The 19,093-nt window shown below is 45.0% G+C and overlaps 1 protein-coding gene across 1 annotated transcript in view; it reads left to right on the plus strand.

Annotated features, from left to right (window-relative positions):
• The window catches only part of LOC127617558 (protocadherin-15-like), a 214,307-nt gene that overhangs the window by 153,056 nt on the left and 42,158 nt on the right, over positions 1–19,093 (plus strand). The window lies entirely within an intron of this gene.

Raw genomic sequence — 19,093 nt, forward strand, 5'->3', positions numbered from 1 at the left:
AAGACACAATTTAATTTTACATTACTGGCGCCATTTTCACAAACATGTTAGCTTATAGCGGTTGATTCAAATGTTTCTACCGCATAGACCTGTTTCATGTGACGTCACTATATGACCGCACGCCATGTTTGTGAGCAAAATTCCATATATCTTCAATGTGCTGAGCTGTGGGATGTGGCTAAAGCCATATATAAATCTTGAAAAAGAGATACTGCCAGAGGCATAATTTTATTAAAATTTAGCTTTCAAGTGACACTGTTTCATTTTGCCAAAATCAAGCAACGATGAAGAGTGAGAGCAGGGATAAAACACTTTTTGTTTTTTGCTCATTTATTCAGATGTCTTAATTATCTGTGAATGTGTCAATTATATTTATGTGACAGGGCGGAGGGCGGGGCTGGGTTGTGATTCAACACACCCTGTCCCTTATCAGGCTAATCAAGCCTCGGAGAGGGATAAAGGCCGACTGCAGATGGTGGTGCGAGAGAAAGAGAGCATTCACAGGCAGCTGTCTGTCATATGTGTGTGTTTGTGTCTTTTGGTTTCAATTTTATATTAAAACTATTATTTATATTGTCAAGCCGGTTCTCGCCTCCTCCTCTCCATTAATCCCTTTACACTGGTGCCAAAACACGGGAAGGAGGAGGGATAAGGCATAGTGCTGTTCTCACCGCTACCATCCACCCCAACGGAGCAACTGCGGCCATCTGCTGGGGGACGGAGGAGCCCGGCTACCTGAAAGCAGAGGAATGGCCCAACTGCAAGGGGAGAAGGGGCTCCTAGCCGACCACCTGGAGCGGTCAGGGCCACTGCCAGGGGCGGGGGGAGACCTCAATCAGATGCTAAACACGGCAGGGTCAAGAGAGGACCGCCGACCAGGAGCAAGGAGGGGCTCCCGGACGACCGCCTGAAGCGGGAGAACCGCTGCCAGGGGCGGGGGAGACCACTTCTGTTCCTTGAGAACACGCCGGGGCATTCCGTTGGCCAGAGGCTGAAGGCTCTCTCTCTCCCACTGCCGCTCCGCATTGGCCTTTTCCCTCTCTTTTAAATTTTACAGTGTTTTTTTTTTTTTGTTGGGGGTACTACACTGTTACAGGACTACCCCCTATTTTAGCCATTATTGTTTCCCTCCCCCTGTCCCCTCCCAGATTCAGGAAGGTGAGGATGAGTAAGGCTCGCCCTCCCCCAGGGGGTGGGGGGGGGTGTACATCATGCTGGGGGCTCCCCGAATCCAGAAAACAACTCAAAAACATTTGTAACTTCTAAATTAGAGATTTTTTCGTTTATATACTCGTCGGTCACACATCAGACTTGCAAGCATACAGAGATGATAACATATATTTTAATGTGGATCATCATGCCAAGTTTATAAAAATGTTCCACTTTTTTTAATGTATTGAAAATGTTCCTTGTTGAACTCATCCTAGATCTTTTAGAAAATCCTCCCAAAAGTTTTTGATACACAAAACTGGTAACACGTAACATAGCAAGGCAACAGCCAGTATGTTAAACACAAAGTGAGACTGTATCTTGCCTAGACTTTGGTATAATTAAATTAAACTTTGTGATTGTCATTCATATCGTACCCTGAGTGTATCTGAGTGGTTTTGGAAAGAAAAAAATATGTGTTTGCAGCTATGTAAATTTGCAATATTTGTACCTGTGAGGACATCTGAAAATTGGAACTGGTATGTGACACACCTTTGAATTTTCCCTTTGAGCTAAAATAACATTTTGTTTTAAATGGAACCATAACAAGCACTTGAAAAATAAAAAAAATACACCCCTAATATGTTGTCTAATAATTAGCTTGCAAAAATAAACCTACCCTGTCAAATAAGAAAAAGTGTGAAAGCTAGCCCTGGTCCCCCCTATTCATTAATATCTGACTTGTCATTATGGGATGCCTGCCTGGGATAGGAAGTTCCGTTTCACTGTCTGTACATTTTCACCATTAGGTAAAAACAGCATATTCAAAATCTTGTCATTCTCTTCCCTTTCATTCCTTCATTCCTGTCTCTCTCTCTCTCATTTGTGCTATGCTTTTATTCTTTATCTATAGGCACCGTGGAGAGAGAGTTTTGTTCTGCTGGTCAGAGAGAATGTATTAATGTTTTTGCTCTTTCTCACTCCTCAGAAAATAACAAAAAAAGACTTCTGACTCTAAAAAGACAGTATAATGGACGGGATAGGCAAAAACAGAGTTTCAGCCAGCATGTGCTGAAAGAATCTACCCTCCTGCAGGGATATATGGAAAGATCTTGTGTTGTATTGTTAACAGTAGTTAAAATTAAAAAGTTTAAAAATTGTTTTGCTCCTTAGCTGCCTACATAGCCATTTGCCTCCTAACGGGCTGTTCAGATTGAACCCAAAAAGCCAAAGCGAACGCTTTTATGGAGTCCATGACGTAGCTCCCTAGGGGCATCACTTAAGCACCACCAGCAATAAATTGGCGTGATTGTACAAGGGCTTAAGACCACCTGACACTCAAGGCGTGTCCCAATGTGATTATGCAGCATCTTGTTCCCACTTAGGAAACCAGGGTTACTTTTCAAGTAACTGAGACGTTCTTTTGTCTTGACACAAAGTCTTAAAAACAGTGTGCTCCACTGTGAAATGCTGAAAAAATGTGAGAGACACGCATCCTGTCAAAAACATATGTCTCGTGCATGTTTACGTAGAAAAGTGATTGAAACAACCAAAAATAAATATACTCAACGCAAGGATGTGAACACAGACACTTCTAGCAATGCAAGCTTGATTTTGTATGTAGTTGCATTCCAAAATGTGTAAAGTACGCTTTAGTGTGAACTGTCAACTACTATGGTGAGTTTTATCTTTCAAGTCAACCACTGTCATGGCAAACCATTAATTACTGAGATTACTGAGGTTTGAGACCACCATAGTGATGCAAGAATGCACATTATGTATTTTGAACTCAACCTCACATTGGCATGCACTCACGTCTGGATACACGGACTTCCATAAAGTTTGTTTCTGGGCACAGAATTTGGCCAAACAACGTATCGTAGGAGGTAGCTTTATTAAGTTGCCTATTTTTTGGAACAGCTTTTGTGTTCGGAGTGTATCTGTGATGCATTAAAATTCAGCCTAGGTTTTGAAATAGAGCATTTACTTAATTTAATTTCAGTTGGTGCACATTTCTGTACTCACTGTACTATCCTTAAAGATAATGTTTTATTAAGTATTCAGGTCCCTTATGCAGTATATTGTAAGAGTGCCTTTGGCATCAAAAACAGCATTGAGTCTTCTTGGTTGTTCTCCTACCAGACTGCCCACTGGGATTTCACCGTTTTTTCTGTCCGAGTGAATGGGGAGTGTCGGTCATTATTTGTGTCCATTTTAAAGCTTTGTCTGGGCTATTCTTGTGCATTCAGAGATTTGTCCTGAAGACACCTCAGCCATTATGTCGGTTGTTTGCTCCAGGTCAATGTGATACTGAAAAGTAAATATTCTACCTTGTTTGATCTTGTCATCAGGGTGTGTTGGGTTCAATGGCATGGCCACAGTTATAACCTCTAAAGCCTAGAGACAATTCCTTGGGCTCAGTGTCTTTGCTTAATTATCATATGTTAAGCATATGTTAATTATCATCATTGTCCACATGAAGACCTAATAGGTCGAAACATCGCCTTTTTTCTAAATAAAGTTTGGAGCTTTAATTTTAGTGTGCGAAATAGGGTTGCATGGTATACTGGTGCTACGGTAGTAAAGCTTAAAGAAAATTGCTGCCGGTGCCACAGTATATTTTAAATGGTAGAAGTTTTCCCATGCTTCAAACACACACGTCTGAATCCCAGCATGTTCATTTGGCAGTCATCGTAATGGATAATATGGATTTAAATGAAACTTTTGAGATGAGAAGCTTTTTAAAAAACACAATTCATATAACGAGATTTTGAATTATTCTGGGGTTCGCCTGACAAGTCCGGGAAAACCCATCTGTCATGAATGTCTACAAAGATTTCAAGCCAAAGGGGGATACACCAGCAACCTTATTAAACACCTTCAGACAATTCCCACTGCTTCTGCAGAATATTCACAGATTAGTGCCACTTAATTTAACCTAAATGCCTTATCTTAACAGTTACAGATTCACCATTTCTCTGAAAAACCGAACCTTGCACTCATTTATTTTTTTCCAATTACAAATGCATGGAAGTGGTAACTTCGCACTTATGATTAGGACGATTTGATCAGATCCCTGAGGCGTGCAATCAAACTGGTGTGTGTTATCTGCATTCGCGCTGCTGTTTACCAGGAAAGAGGGGCAGAAGAGCTTGTAATAATAAAACTGCTGATCAAAACAGTCTTTTCAATGTTAAAATATCATCATATGTTACCAACATTCAAATAATAACAGAAATAACGTAACAAAAGTTTAAAGCCATTGCCGTTTTGATCCAGCGAAGGTTTTTATTATTATTTTTGTATTTTTTTTACATCAAACTAAGAATATGTTAGGTAACAATTTGGTCCATTTGAGCCTTCTCCCTGTTCATCCATCAGTTGCTTTCCGGAGCAACATGTGGAATGGCTAGTTCTCTTACGAGAGGTTCTCTCGTATTGCGTAAGCTAGCTTACGCTACGGGAAAGATTCATCTTTTCTGAGATATTGAAGCCAAAAAATTATCCTTAATTTTGTATCATTTGTCAACGCAGTGCAGCAACTGCAGACCTTGAGCGGGCTAGCTAGCGAGCTCATTGGTTGCTCTGCGGCAACTGCTGCAGCCTATAGACGAACTTGTGTGAACTTGCGCCCAATGAGAGGCGCCCGCGCGCTCACTGTCCCAAAGCCCGCCAGAATGGGCGTGGCTAGGGTGCATATAAGCGCAGTTCGTAGGCTGGAACCCTGATTTTCATCTCTTCAGCGAAGCACTTCGCATCTCTGAAACTGCAAGAAGCCGCGTCGCCATTCCAGGGGCATCAAGCAAGCTTGGACAGCGCTCGAAGAAGCCGGCCGCCGCCACCTTCAGCCATCCTGCGAGCTACGCCATCCGGCGACGTATCCTTTTTAAGCAAACTAGTTCCTCAGTGAACTTCATAAAAGAGCACGAGCGTCTTTTTAAAGATGCCTCGCACCTGCGGTTCATGCCGCACCCCTCTCAGCGCCGGAGACCGCCACATCATCTGTGCTCTCTGCCTGGGATTGGGGCATGCAGAGCTCGCCTTCGCTGACAGCGGATGCGACCTCTGCGAGGAGCTTCCGATGTCGACCCTGCGGGCTCGACTCGAAGCGCTCAGGACCGAAGCCGCGGCGCCTCCTTCTGTTTCGCCGCGCTGGAAGAAGCGCCGCTCCCAAAGGCTGCCGGAACCGGGTTTAGAAGCGACTGTCTCGCCGGAGCCTCTACCTCGAGCATCGCGTTCACCCTCCCCGCCCCCCCGGGACGCGCAGTTGCCGCCGAGCGGCCGCACTGCAGCCACCTCGGAGAGCGAGGCGGAGGACAAGGGCTGCTGTTCCATCATGGCTTCGGACAGCGAGGAGTGGTCACAAGCCTCCTCATCGGCCCAGGAATCCAGCAGGACCCTCGCCGGAGTCGAAGGGGAACTGATTCGCCTCCTCACACAGGCTGTCGACCGCCTCGGGCTCGAGTGGTCACCGCCCCCTGAGCAGGCTCCCAACAGACTCGACGGCTGCTTTCTTCAAAGCCGTCACCGCTGGCGCCAGCGGCCGGACGCTCCCTTCCTGCCGGAACTCCACGCCGAGCTCTCTATATCGTGGAACGCACCTCTCGGCCAGGATTCGATCCCACGTCTCCACCTCTCCGCTTCAGTGGACGGCGCCGCCGAAGGGCTACTCTTCCATCCCCGGTCGAGGATTCGGTAGCAGCACACCTTTGCCCGCCCTCCGCGAGATGGCGGTCTAAGCCAGTGCTCCCGTCTAAGGCCTGCAGAACTACTTCCGCCTGTGTTGGCCGCGCCTATTCCGCCGCCCGGCCAAGCCGCATCTGCTCTGCATTCCATGGCCGTCTTGCAGATCCTCCAAGCGGACCTTCTTCGGGAATGGGATGAGAAAGGCAGGCACCCAGAGGCTGTTACAGATCTAAGGAGCGCGACGGACCTCGCCCTTCGCGCCACCAAAGCTGCAGCTCAAGCCCTAGGGAAGTGCATGGCCTCGCTGACTGTAACCGAGAGACACCTGTGGCTAACACTAGCCGACATGGGAGAAGCTGAGCGCTCCACGTTCCTCAACGCGCCGCTCTCTCCGTCCGGTCTCTTCGGTTCCGTGGTAAGTGGCATTGTTGACCGTTTTTCGGAAGTCCAGAAAGCCACCCAAGCCATGAATCTCTTCCTGCCTCGCCGCGCTAGCTCCTCTGCAGGCCGCCCAGCCTCCTGCACGAGCATCTTCACAGCGCCCAGCTCAACAAAGCCAGACTTCCCAGCGTCGACAGGGCGGCCGCCCCAGATCGCGCTCAGAAAGCCGCCGCAGACCGCCGCCCCCCCGCGGGCCTCGGCCTAAGATTGCGCTGAAACCTGAACAACCGAAGTCCTCCTAGCTTTGTTGAAAAAACGACGGCTCAGTCCCGCCGCGGCCGGACCACCGTCAAAGCTTCGCCCGCTGTCAGTCCCCTTCTCTCAGGCTACTACAGTGGTGAATTCAGCAGCCAACAAGCCGGTGTTACTACCTGCTTGCCTGCACTCAAACGCCATTTTCACGGCGACACAAAAAGATCTTGTAAAGAGCAAACATGTCTTATGTGTGGAAAATGTGCCCACAATCCAGTGTTCACCCCTACACACAAGCATTACACTTCCCGTGTCCCTATCAGAGAGCAAACATGTCTTATGTGTAGAAAATGTGCCCACAATCCAGTGTTCACCCCTACACACAAGAATTACACTTCCCGTGTTCCTATCAGAGCACACTCACATAAAGCGGGCACAGCCCGCTCGAGTGTTACAGTCAATAAACGCGCCCACGAGCCCGTGCGCGCGTCCCCTCTCTGCCCGCTCTGTCACACGGCCAGCAAACACCTCTCTATGTGTAAGTCCCGTGCCCGTGACTATGCTCGCGCATCACTTAACAGATGTGACTCTTTCCCCATTCATCTCAATCGGAAGTCACTCACAGAACAGCATGTCCCTGCTGTCTGCGAGCAGTCATGCATAAGCACAATAAGCGCGCTCACACATTCTGTTCAGCCCGCTGTGTACGGCAATCAGGGCGACTCGGCCATTCACCCTCTAGCGTTACGCTTCAAAGCGTGGGAAGCTATCCCAGGGATATGCAAATGGGTGTTAAGCACAATAAAACAGGGCTATTTGCTACAGTTCGATCGCCGCCCTCCCCGCTTCAGGGCGCGGCTCGAAACTACTGTGAACACGGAAGCAGCCTGCATGCTTCGTTCAGAAATAGCAAACCTTCTGTGCAAAAGGGCCATAGAGAGAGTGCCGCCTTCACTGAGCGAGTCGGGGTTTTACAGCCGTTATTTTCTTGTCCCCAAGAAAGACGGCGGCCTCAGACCAATATTAGATCTCAGGTTTTTGAACAAAATGCTTACAATCAGGAAACTCCTCGCGCATGTGCGCCAGGGGGACTGGTTTATTTCTCTCGATCTGAAAGATGCCTATTTTCAGATTCAGATAAATCCCCGTCACAAGCCATTCTTGAGATTCGCCTTCGACGGTCAGGTTTATCAATACACCGTCCTTCCGTTCGGCCTGTCCTTAGCACCCCGTATTTTCACGAAGTGCATGGCACCCCGGCGGAGTCAGGGCTTGCGAATTCTGAACTATTTGGACGATTGGCTGATTTTGGCACAGTCACATACGGAGCTTCTGTCTCATAGGACAGTTCTCCTCAGTCATCTGAACAGTCTGGGTCTTGCAGTCAATTGGACCAAGATCTCACTACAGCCCAGTCAGGCAATTTCCTTCCTTGGAATAGAACTAGACTCTGTGGCGATGACGGCTCGCTTATCAACACGGCGCGCGCGCTGTGTTCAGCGACTAGCCGCGTCTTTTCAGATGAACAGCCTCACGCCTCTGAAAAAATTTCAGAGAGTGTTAGGTTACATGGCCTCAGCCGCAGCAGTACTTCAGCTGGGTTTACTGTGCATGCGCCCACTTCAGCATTGGCTAAACACCCGCGCGTCTCGCCGGGCGTGGGCCACAGGCCGCCAGCCGATCAGAGTGACTCAGACCTGTATATCAGCTCTGCAGCCTTGGACGGTGGCCGAATGGTATCAGCAGGGAGTGACGATGGGAGCTGTATCTCGCCGAAAAGTCATCTCGACAGACGCTTCCAACACGGGTTGGGGCGCGGTCTGCGAGGGCTCGCTGGTTTTCGGTCTATGGTCAGTTCAGGAAAAGCTCCTTCACATAAATTGTCTGGAAATGATAGCGGTCCAGTACGCGCTCGTGCACTTCCTCCCGGTCATTCAGGGTCACCACGTCCTGGTCCGTTCGGACAACAGATCTGTGGTATCCTATCTAAACTGTCAGGGCGGTGTCAGATCCAGGAACCTCTTCCATCTGACAAAACGCATACTAAGTTGGTCCCAGGGCCACCTGCGCTCGCTGAGGGCGACGCACGTGCCAGGCCACCTGAACGACGGCCCAGACAGACTGTCCAGAGACAATGTTCCCCAGGGGAATGGTCCCTGCACGCTCAAACAGTCCAGAAATTATGGCAAATATTCGGCAGAGCAGAGATAGACCTCTTCGCGTCAGAAGAGAACTCTCACTGCCCAGTATTTTTCTCGAAGCGAGGACGCAGCTGGCCCAGGACTGGCCCAACCGCCCGCTTTACGCCTTCCCTCCCGTCTCGCTATTGCCACAGGTAATGCAGAGGATCAGGAAACACGTCACTCGGTGCTCCTCATAGCCCGCGCTGGGAGAATCAGACATGGTTCCCGGAGCTTACGCAGCTGTCACTGACAGCCCCGTGGCCCATCCCAGTGAGAGCAGATCTCCTCTCTCAAGCTCGCGGCACGATCTGGCATCCCCACCCAGAGCGCTGGGTGCTGCACGCGTGGGTGATCAACGACTACCCGTCGCTTTGCCAGAAGGAGTAATGAACACTATCATACAGGCTAGAGCCCCTTCCACGAGAAGCCTCTATGCGTCCAAATGGTCGGTGTTTTCAAAATGGTGCACCGACAGAGACCTGGACCCACGGACATGTGGGGTGTCGTCACTGCTCGTGTTTTTACAAGAGCTGTTGGATAAGGGCAGATCCCCATCCACGCTCAAAGTGTACGTGGCGGCCATCGCGGCGTTCGCCGAACCCCTGCACGGCCAGTCACGGGAAAAACGAGCTGGTCATCCGCTTCTTCAGGGAGCTAGAAGGATGAACCCCGCGCCCCCATCGGTTCCTATCTGGGATCTTTCTGTAGTTCTCGAAGCTATGAAAGCCCCCTTTCGAACCGCTTGAATCCGTGGATTTGAAATACCTTTCACTCAAAACCGTTTTTCTGACTGCCCTGTCATCAGTTAAACGTGTGGGAGACCTTCACGCGCTGTCTGTCAGCGCTGCGTGTATGGAGTTTGGACCAAGTGACTCCAAGGTCATTTTAAAGCCTAGACACGGCTATGTCCCCAAGGTGATCGGTATTCCTTTCAGAGCACAGATTATTTCCCTATCGGCTCTGCCAGCATCCGATAGCGAACGCGGCACAAATCTCCTTTGCCCAGTCAGAGCACTGAGATTGTATACTGCGCGCTCCACCTCTTTCAGACGCGCTGAGCAGCTTTTCGTTTCATTCGGAGGGCGCACCAAGGGTCTCGCCACCTCGAAACAGACACTGTCTAGATGGATAGTGGACGCTATTGCTGCCGCGTACGCGTCGAAAGACCTGCCATGCCCGTTAAGCATTAGGGCTCACTCCACCAGAGGCATGGCCTCCTCGTGGGCATGGTCCAGCGGGATTTCCATTCAGGACATATGTGTGGCAGCGGGCTGGGCTTCCCCCTCCACCTTTGTCAGATTTTACAATCTGGAAGTGCCCGCTCTGCAGGCAAAACTACTAGCGGTTTAATACGCTACAGCTCCCCTGGTGAGCTGCACTAATGGGACACATTCCGCACAGACCGGCACCCTTCCCACTATGTGCTTATGTATCACACACACACTGACCCGCACTCTTGCCGGCCAAATATTATTTCCCCACTCACAAGGGCTCCCCCGGGTCCCCCCACCCCCCTGGGGCTCATGCAGTGGATGCTTGGCGCGCACGGCGTTGACAATGGGTTCCCGTAGCGTAAGCTAGCTTACGCAATACGAGAGAACCTCTCGTAAGAGAACGTCTCGGTTATCTACGTAACCTCGGTTCTCTCTAGATGAGGGAACGAGTATTGCGTAGCTGGCCGTGCTCGCGCCACGAGTGATTTTCGCTTCATTCAATGAAAACCAGGGTTCCAGCCTACGAACTGCGCTTATATGCACCCTAGCCACGGCCATTCTAGCGGGCTTTGGGACAGTGAGCGCGCGGGCGCCTCTCATTGGGCGCGAGTTCACGCAAGTTCATCTATAGGCTGCAGCAGTTGCCGCAGAGCAGCCAATGAGCTCGCTAGCTAGCCCGCTCAAGGTCTGCAGTTGCTGCACTGTGTTGACAAATGATACAAAATTAAGGATAATTTTTTTGGCTTCAATATCTCAGAAAAGATGAATCTTTCCCGTAGCGTAAGCTAGCATCTAGAGAGAACCGAGGTTACGTAGGTAACCGAGACGTTTTCTAAGAACCACCTACACTATGACAATCTGTGTTAAGAATTACCACACTATTGTTTGGTATCACGATACTACTTGGTATAGTGATACTTTTGCTGGTATACTATCATAAGATATGATTATGGAATTGTGACAACCCTAGTGTGACAACATCTATTACCTTTTTTTGACATTCGTTGCCTATGCTTTGTTCTGCACCTGTACCCAGCTTGGGTTTTTGATGTGCACACCTCTTTGATATTTTTTCAGTTATCACAAATTCAGCCATGTTTTTACAGTTTTATTACAGTCCATTATTTGATCTTTAGATTACAATACTTAAAAGTTGACAGTGTGTAGCAACATTTTCACAGTGAAGTGTACAAGCTTCTACTCCACGTTGTGTGAGATTATCTATCTGAAAATCTGAATCCAGCTGATTTTCTTGCATGGCAGCCGTTTCCATAGCGATTATGAAAAAGTCTATTTTGGGCTTATGAGATTGGCCATTCATCGTTAAGACTGATATATCACAGCTGGCTCCTGAAATGAACTAAACTGCTGTGCTTGCTCAGACCAGTGTGCAAATTCTCATTACCATAGCAAGATATACAGCCTAGAGATTTACAACACGCCATTTGTCTGTGTTTATTATTAATAAATAAATTGACATCTTAAATATGAATTTGGAACCGTTTAAGGCAACAACTCATGTGTAAAATAAACCTATTTAAGTTAAATATAGGCAGAACATGGGTCATGCACAACAGGCCAGCAAAATGATTATTTATATGGCCAAATTAACCTGAGTATATCAGGTTGTACCAATGAAAGTTATTTTTATGGATCAGATCAGGTAGCAATAATTTTTTTAAGTTGAAGTATGTAACATTTCTGGTGTTAAAACACTTTAAAAACCCTCTTTGACCCACACTGAAATAAGGAATTGTTCACCCAACAATCAAAATTCTCTTATCAGTTAGTCACCTTTATGTCATCTCAAACCCATAATACTTTGTTCTTCTTCAGCAGAACTCAAACGAAGATATTTTGGTAACATTTTAAAATAAGATTACATTTCAAATCCGGGAAGGAGCAGGAATACGCCGTAGCAGAGTTCTCGCCACTACCGTCCACCCCTGCGGCCATCTGCCAGGGGACGAGGAGCCCGGCCCCCTGGAAGCGTAGGAATGGCCGCCGACCGCAGGCGGGGAGGGGCTCGCTGCCGACCGCCTGGAGCGGGAGAACAGCTGCCAGGGGCGGGGAGACCCCTTCTGTTCCCCGAGAACACGGCGGGGTGTTCCGTCCACCAGGGGCTGGAGGACTGCCTCCGATCTGCCTGGAGAGGTGCGGCTGTCGTCCGTTAGAGGGTGGAGGAGTGGCCAAGGAACAAGCTACGGCGTCTCGGAGAACTGGCGAGTAAGTGTTTACTCTCTCTCCTCTCTCTCTCTCTCTCACTGCCGCTCCGCGTTGGCCTTTTCCCTCTCTTTTAAATTTGACAGTGTTTTTTTGGGGGGTACTACACTGTTACAGGAAGTACCCCCCATTTTTATTATTTCTGTTTCCCTCCCCTTGTCCCCTCCCTCATCCAGGTAGACAGGGATGACCTGCCGGCAGACGGGGCGAAAGGCATGACCCTCCCCAGGGAAGGGGGGGGGGTGTACGTCATGCCGGGGGCTCCCCAGCCTGAGAGAACGAGGGAGGAATGTGTGCAACACAGACAATAAGGTTCTGTTTGTAAACATTAGTTAAAATGAGCTAACAATGAACAATCCTTTTATAGCAATTATTAATCAAGTTTAATTTAAAAAAACACTATTCCTTTTTTTATCACTATTCCGGCTTGTCCATATAAATTATATTTTAATGAGTAACTTAAACAAAAGACAAACACACACATGACGGACATGACGGTAAACGATCTCTCTCTACCGCACCATCCTCCGCTGTCAGCCTTTATACCTCTCGGAGGCTTGATTAGCCTGATAAGGGACCGGGTGTGTTAAATCACGACCCGGCCCCACCCTCCGCTCTGCCACACTTATGCATTCACTAATGTTGAGAAATGTAATCTTATTTTAAAATGTTACCATGTGTCTGTGTGCTGAGGAATGATCATGATCGTGCCAAGGAGACTGCAGATGTGAAGACTTATAATGAAAAACCTGTTATATTTTGGTCTGTTCCTTATCCAAAACTGATCATATTGCTTCAGAAGACATGGATTAATCAACTCGAGTTGCATGAATTACATTTATGCTCTCTTGATATCTTTTTTGGAGCCTGAAAGTGACCCTATTGACTTGCATTGGATAAAAAAAACTAAAACAAAACTCATATATCCATCAAAATATCTTTGTGTACCACAGAATAAAGAAAGTCATATGGGTTTGACCGCACAGGAGTGAGTTCGTGATGAGAGAATTATTATATTTGGGTAAACTATTCCTTCAAGCTTTCAGGTCAGACTGATATGATCAGTCTTTAACACTCATACTTTCTAACACTTATTTCTAATATTTGTATTTTAAGGATCATCATCTTACTCATTTAGAGCTTTATTAATCCCCATGGGGCAATTCATTCAGACTGTCCTGGTGCTTCACATATACAGACAACAATGAACTTACTGTTATCATTTGTCAAATAACATCTAGAATAATGGAATTTTCTTTCCTCTGTTACAATGTCAAATAAACACAGATTTTTAAACAAGTTGTTTCTTTGGTTAGTCTAAATAAATGGTCTTGGTGTGGAGTTTTAAGTCCTGAACGCTATATGTTTTCAGATTGCATTAAACTGTTTTATTTAAAAATCAATTTGAAACACTGTTTGCAACCTGTTTTACTGTTTAATGTTGTATTGGACTTGATTTTCTTCTGGTGGAAATTATTTGCATCACAAAAAGTGGGCGTTACATACCAAAATTGAACTAGGTTTTTGAAGATGTGTCGAAAAGAGGGTTTCGTGATGTCAGCAGGAAAGAAAAGTAATTTCATAGGTGGAGCATGTTTTTTTTTTTTTTTTTGGAATAGCATACATAAATGAATCATTCTAAAAACCATATAAATTCTCAAAGACCAGCAATCTGCATTAAAATAGCAAATCATTTTAGGATAGATTATTCATGATTTGATCCTGTGTGACATTTTTGTATGCTCTTAAAAATGGAGGAATCGTCCGAATTTTTACTGTTGAGCAGATAATAAAGATGTAGTCTGTCTTTTTCCCATGTGGGATTTGGGTTTTGCTGCTCATTCAGCTCTGATGTTATTCAGCGTGCAGTCCGTTCTGAGTGGGGTTGATGTTTAAAGCGCTGTGTGTTGACTGAAGCAGTAGGCCAGAGAGAGCACTTCACAGGAAGCTCTAATGGCATGAGCTATAGAGATCATAGAGCGTTCTCTGTAGACCTCATTAAGCTGCGGACTGCAGCAGAGAAACTCTGGAGAGCTGATTAAAGCACACTGGAGGAAAATAGGTTAAATGAAGACTTACAATCTCTCACACACATATTTTTTATATTTATTTAACATTGAGGGAAAGGTACTGCTGTGCGTTAATACCAAAGACAATTATTTTTATTTTTTTGGAATTGCTGTATTTGTAAAATTCACTCATTGGATTGTTTAATGCTAATAGACTTTTTGCATTTCTGCCCTGATTTTGGGGAAAAATATGTGGAATTCTGCAGAATGGATTTAAATATGGGAAAACTTGTATAACAGAGCAGCAGTGAGTACTACACTCCATAGCTAGAAGCATAATCAAATTTGTCAAAATATTTATAAAGGAAACCACAAATGGAATACTTAGAAATCTATGTGTAATACTGAAGAATTATAAAACATAAAAAAATAAATAAAACCGCTCAGAATAAAAACCTGCATTTTTTTTATCACAGTCTTCTCAATACCATATGGAATGCTGTGATCCTAATTAGGGTTTGAAATTAACACTTTGGTTCACCAACCACTGTGGCTAGTAGTGTTCCAAGGTCATTAGCCACTTGGCACAAAAACTGATAAAGGTAACTGGAGACTGTAACGCTGTGCATTTGTTTGGACATTTTATTTGAACAAGAATTATATTATTTTAGCAGAACACAAGCCTAATGATATAAGTCACCTTATATGTAGGAAAACATGGCCAGAACAGCACAGACAATCGTTGTCCATGCGACTCCAGTGGTTATATTAATGTCTTCTAAAGCAGTTTGATACAATTGCTTTGGGTGAGAACAGATCGATATTTAAGTCCTTTTTTACTTTAATTGCTCACTTCCGGTCGCTCTCCAATGCGTATCCATAAGGGGAATCAGTACCTGTGCCTCTCGCTTGACGTTAGCGCTCTGGCATGTTCAAATGAATGCAAATCCAATGAACCTTGTGAACAGCGAGTGAGTGACAGAAGGGGAACGTCATTGTTACTGTTGTAACCTCCGTTCTCCGAGGGAAGGAACGAGACGTTGTGTCCCTCCTGCCACAGCACTAGACCTACCACTGTAAAAGGCTGTACCTTATTTTCGGCTCCTCAGTGCAAAATCCTGACTGGCACTCGCTGCCCCTCTTCCCTTTATACCCGTATGTCCAGGGCAGGGCATGCAAATTCTGTCTGCCAACTTGACATTGGCACTTTCTCAGGTTCAGAGGTACGTTTAGCATCCCAGGAAGACCCCTTGTGTCACTACATTTGACACAACGTCTCGTTCCTTCCCTCGGGGAACAGAGGTTACAACAGTAACCATGACGTTTGTCTACCTATCATTATGAGGACTTTCCATAGACATCATTATTTTTATACTGTACAAACTATAGATTCTATCACCTAAACCTAACACAACCCCTAAACCTAACCCTCACAAAAAACTTTCTGCATTTTTACATTTTCAATAAAACGTTGTTTAATATGTTTTTTAAGCTATTTAAATTATGGGGACACTAGAAATGTCCTCATAAACCACATTTATAAAATAATACCCTTGTAATTTTCAGTATGTAACCTAAAAGATTGTCGTCGTAAACCACATACACATGCCCCCACACACACACACACACAGAAACACGTACTAGAGAAGTTCTTGTCTGTTGTCAAGTCTTATCATTGTCGTCATGTGCTTTGCCCAGGGCCACTGTCACACTGACACCTCTATAGTTTACAATGCTGGTTGAAGCTCATGAAACCTGTCAAGAACATGTCAGGGTCGTTTTATATTACTCAATTATTTTTGGACCAGAAAACACTTAAAATATGTTTACTTACTTCTGGTTACTTTTTTGCATTTGACATTGTTTTTATGACAGTTATCCATATCTTATTTATATAATTTACATGAAACCCTATTTACTGTAAATTGCTAAGTATTTATAGATGAGAGGAGTATTCATTTTACTGATTTTAATGTAAGATTTGGGTGCATCCCATTTCTCTGGATCATCTTTGAGATGTTTCTATTGTTTGATTGGAGTCCACCTGTGTCAAATTCAATGATTGGACATGATATGGAAAGGCACACACCTGTCTATATATGGTCTCACAGCTGAAAATGCTTATCAGAGCAAAAACCAAGACGTAAGGTCAAAGGAACTGCCTGCAGAGCTCAGAGACAGGATTGTGTCGCAGATCACAGATCTGGGGAAGGCTACAAAAAATGTCAGCTGCATTGAAGGTTCCCAAGAGCACAGTATCCTCCATAATTCATAAATGGAAGAAGTTTGGAGCAACCAGGACTTTTCCTAGAGCTGTCCGCCTGGCCAAAATGAGCAATTGGGAGAGAAGGCCTTGGTTATAGAAGTGACCAAGAATAATGGTCATTCTGGTTGAGGTCCAGAGATTATGTGTGGAGATGGGAGAAACTTGCAGATGGACAACCATCTCTACAACACTCCACCGATCTGGGCTTTATGGCGGAGTGGCCAGACGGAAGCCTCTCCACAGTGCAAGGCACATGAAAGCCTGCTTAGAATCTGCAAAAAAGCACCTAAAGGACTCTCAGACACAATTCTAAGGGAGGAAACCAGGTACCGCTCATCACCAGCAAAACACCATGCCAACGTTGAAGCAAGGTGGTGGTAGCATCATGCTGTGGGGGTGTGTTTCAGTGGCAAAGACTGGGGGGCTGGTCAGGGTTGAAGGAAAGCAGAAAGCAGCAATATACAGGGATATACTCTATGACAACCGGGCCCAGAGCACTCAGACTGGCCCAAGGTTCACCATCCAACAGGACAATTACCCTATGCACACAACCAAGACAATGCAAGAATGGCTTAGGGACAACTCTATGAATGTCCTTGAGAGGCCCAGCCAGAGCCCAGACTTGAACCCAATCGAACATCTCTGGAGAGACCTGAAAATATAGCTGTCCACCGACGGTCCCTATCCAACCTGACAGAGTTTGAGAAGATCTGCAGAAAAGAATAGCAGATAATACTCAAATCCAGGTGTGCAAGCTTGTCGCATCATACCCAAAAAGACTTGAGGCTGTAATCGCTGCCAAAGGTGCTTCAACTAAGAACTGAGTTAAGGGTCTGAATACTTATTTCAATGTTATATTTTAGGGTTTTTTTTATACATTTTCAAAGTTATCAAAAATCTGGATTTTGCTTTGTCAATAGGGTAGATTTATGTGAAAAAAATATATATTAAAGCATTTTAGCATAAGACCAACACAATATAAAGTGAAAAAAATGGGGTATGAATACTTTCTAAATGCACAGTGGTTTGGAACAATGAGAGTGAATAAATGATGACTGAATTTCCATTTTTGTGTGAACTATTACTTTAATTGCCATGTCTATTGGGACAACAGTCAATTGGTCAGATTAGTGGTCATTAGACAAAAAAAAGGACTTCAGAATGCAGCGATTGACCAATCAAAATCAAATATTATAGATGTGTGATGAAACATTATAATATGCAGTTCACTTAATGAGTTACTAATGGTACCATCCAAATAATACAGAACTGTCTAAAGACTAAATTAGCATTCCTAAAGTTAGGACAGACTATATTTTATTGTTTTAATGAACAGTCATTAAAACACTGATATGTTGTGTAAGCATTCCAGCAAATTAACTTTTTGTAAAGAGATGCCTCTAACGGCTCACAGAGGAGACTATTAGAGAGATTTAAACTGACCTTGAGTCTCATATAAAGCTGACTTTTCAGAGCTAAAGAGTTGTTTCTTTGTCTGAATCGTTGTCCGGTCAGACACAAATACTACACTAAATCACTGTCACACTGATTTTCAAGAGTATTATGTAAGGTGATGGTTGCATAAATCATTCATATACTGTACATACTTCCGTGTAGCTCAATGACCCTACTGACAATTTATTTAAGAGTTTTACATAGACCAAAAAGGGGCTTGCAATGTCAAACTGAAGAATGTACTTTAACTGTCTTTATTTAGAAGTGAGTCATAGACTACTTAAGCAGAGTTGATGTTCCTTTAATTCACTGTTAATAAGCTTTGAGACCTCAGCTCTCAGAAACCAATAGTTAATGAAGAGATCTTCACCCTGATGCTTGTGAACATTTTGACCATTGGATTCTACATAGTAAAACAGCACAAACAACACTCTTTTTTGTAGAGGTTTAGCTATTAAAACTAGATTTACATTCCCTAAAGGAAATACCAGAGCTTGCATGGTAGTAAAATATAGTGTTTTAAATAAGCTTTCATTTTAGGCTTTGATACTGCTTAAATGAATTGCTGCATCAGAGCTGCTTTGCTGTTGTCAAGTCAGCATGCATCTTGTTTTCTGTTCACTGTGTTTGAGAATCAAACCATAGTGTGACATCATCTTTGTAGTCTAAGGGGCTGTTCTCACTGAACCATTTTTGAATCCATCTGCGCTGTCAATGGTTTTCCTATGTAAACATACTGACTTCTTTGAATGTTGCACCTTGCCTTGCAGCTTTTTTCATTCTCTTGAGCAGGATGGTCACTTTTAATTAAAAAGATCTTCATTTTGAGATTCTATTCATGCCATTGCGTCTAGCATGAAGCTGAGCAACCTTGTTTAATTTTTTTTTTGCTGACAGTGTTGCAATGGTGTATCAAAGACGCCGGGCTGAAGTGTTAAGATCCATGTGCAGCTTTATTAACAGTAAAAACAGTAAAACCAAGTAGCAAATAAAAGGGTAAACAAAAGGCAGGCAAGAGTTCGGTACAATGGGTGACAGTTCAGAAAGGCAAACAAAGTTAATCCGATAGGTTGCAGGGTAATCCGTACAACAGGCAACAATTACAAATACTCACAAGCAGGCTGGGAAATCTGAATAAACAGGCAGGAGTCAAAACGTCTCAGGTGTCCCTGAAAAAGCAGAACGAGATGCTGCGCTTTATTCAGCGCTTTGGGAACATCTTTTAGGAGTGACCGGCTGTGAATATGTGTGCAACAATTCAATGAAATTGACTAG

Source organism: Xyrauchen texanus, chromosome 24, assembly GCF_025860055.1.
Source record: "Xyrauchen texanus isolate HMW12.3.18 chromosome 24, RBS_HiC_50CHRs, whole genome shotgun sequence".
Classification (NCBI taxonomy): Eukaryota; Metazoa; Chordata; class Actinopteri; order Cypriniformes; family Catostomidae; genus Xyrauchen; species Xyrauchen texanus.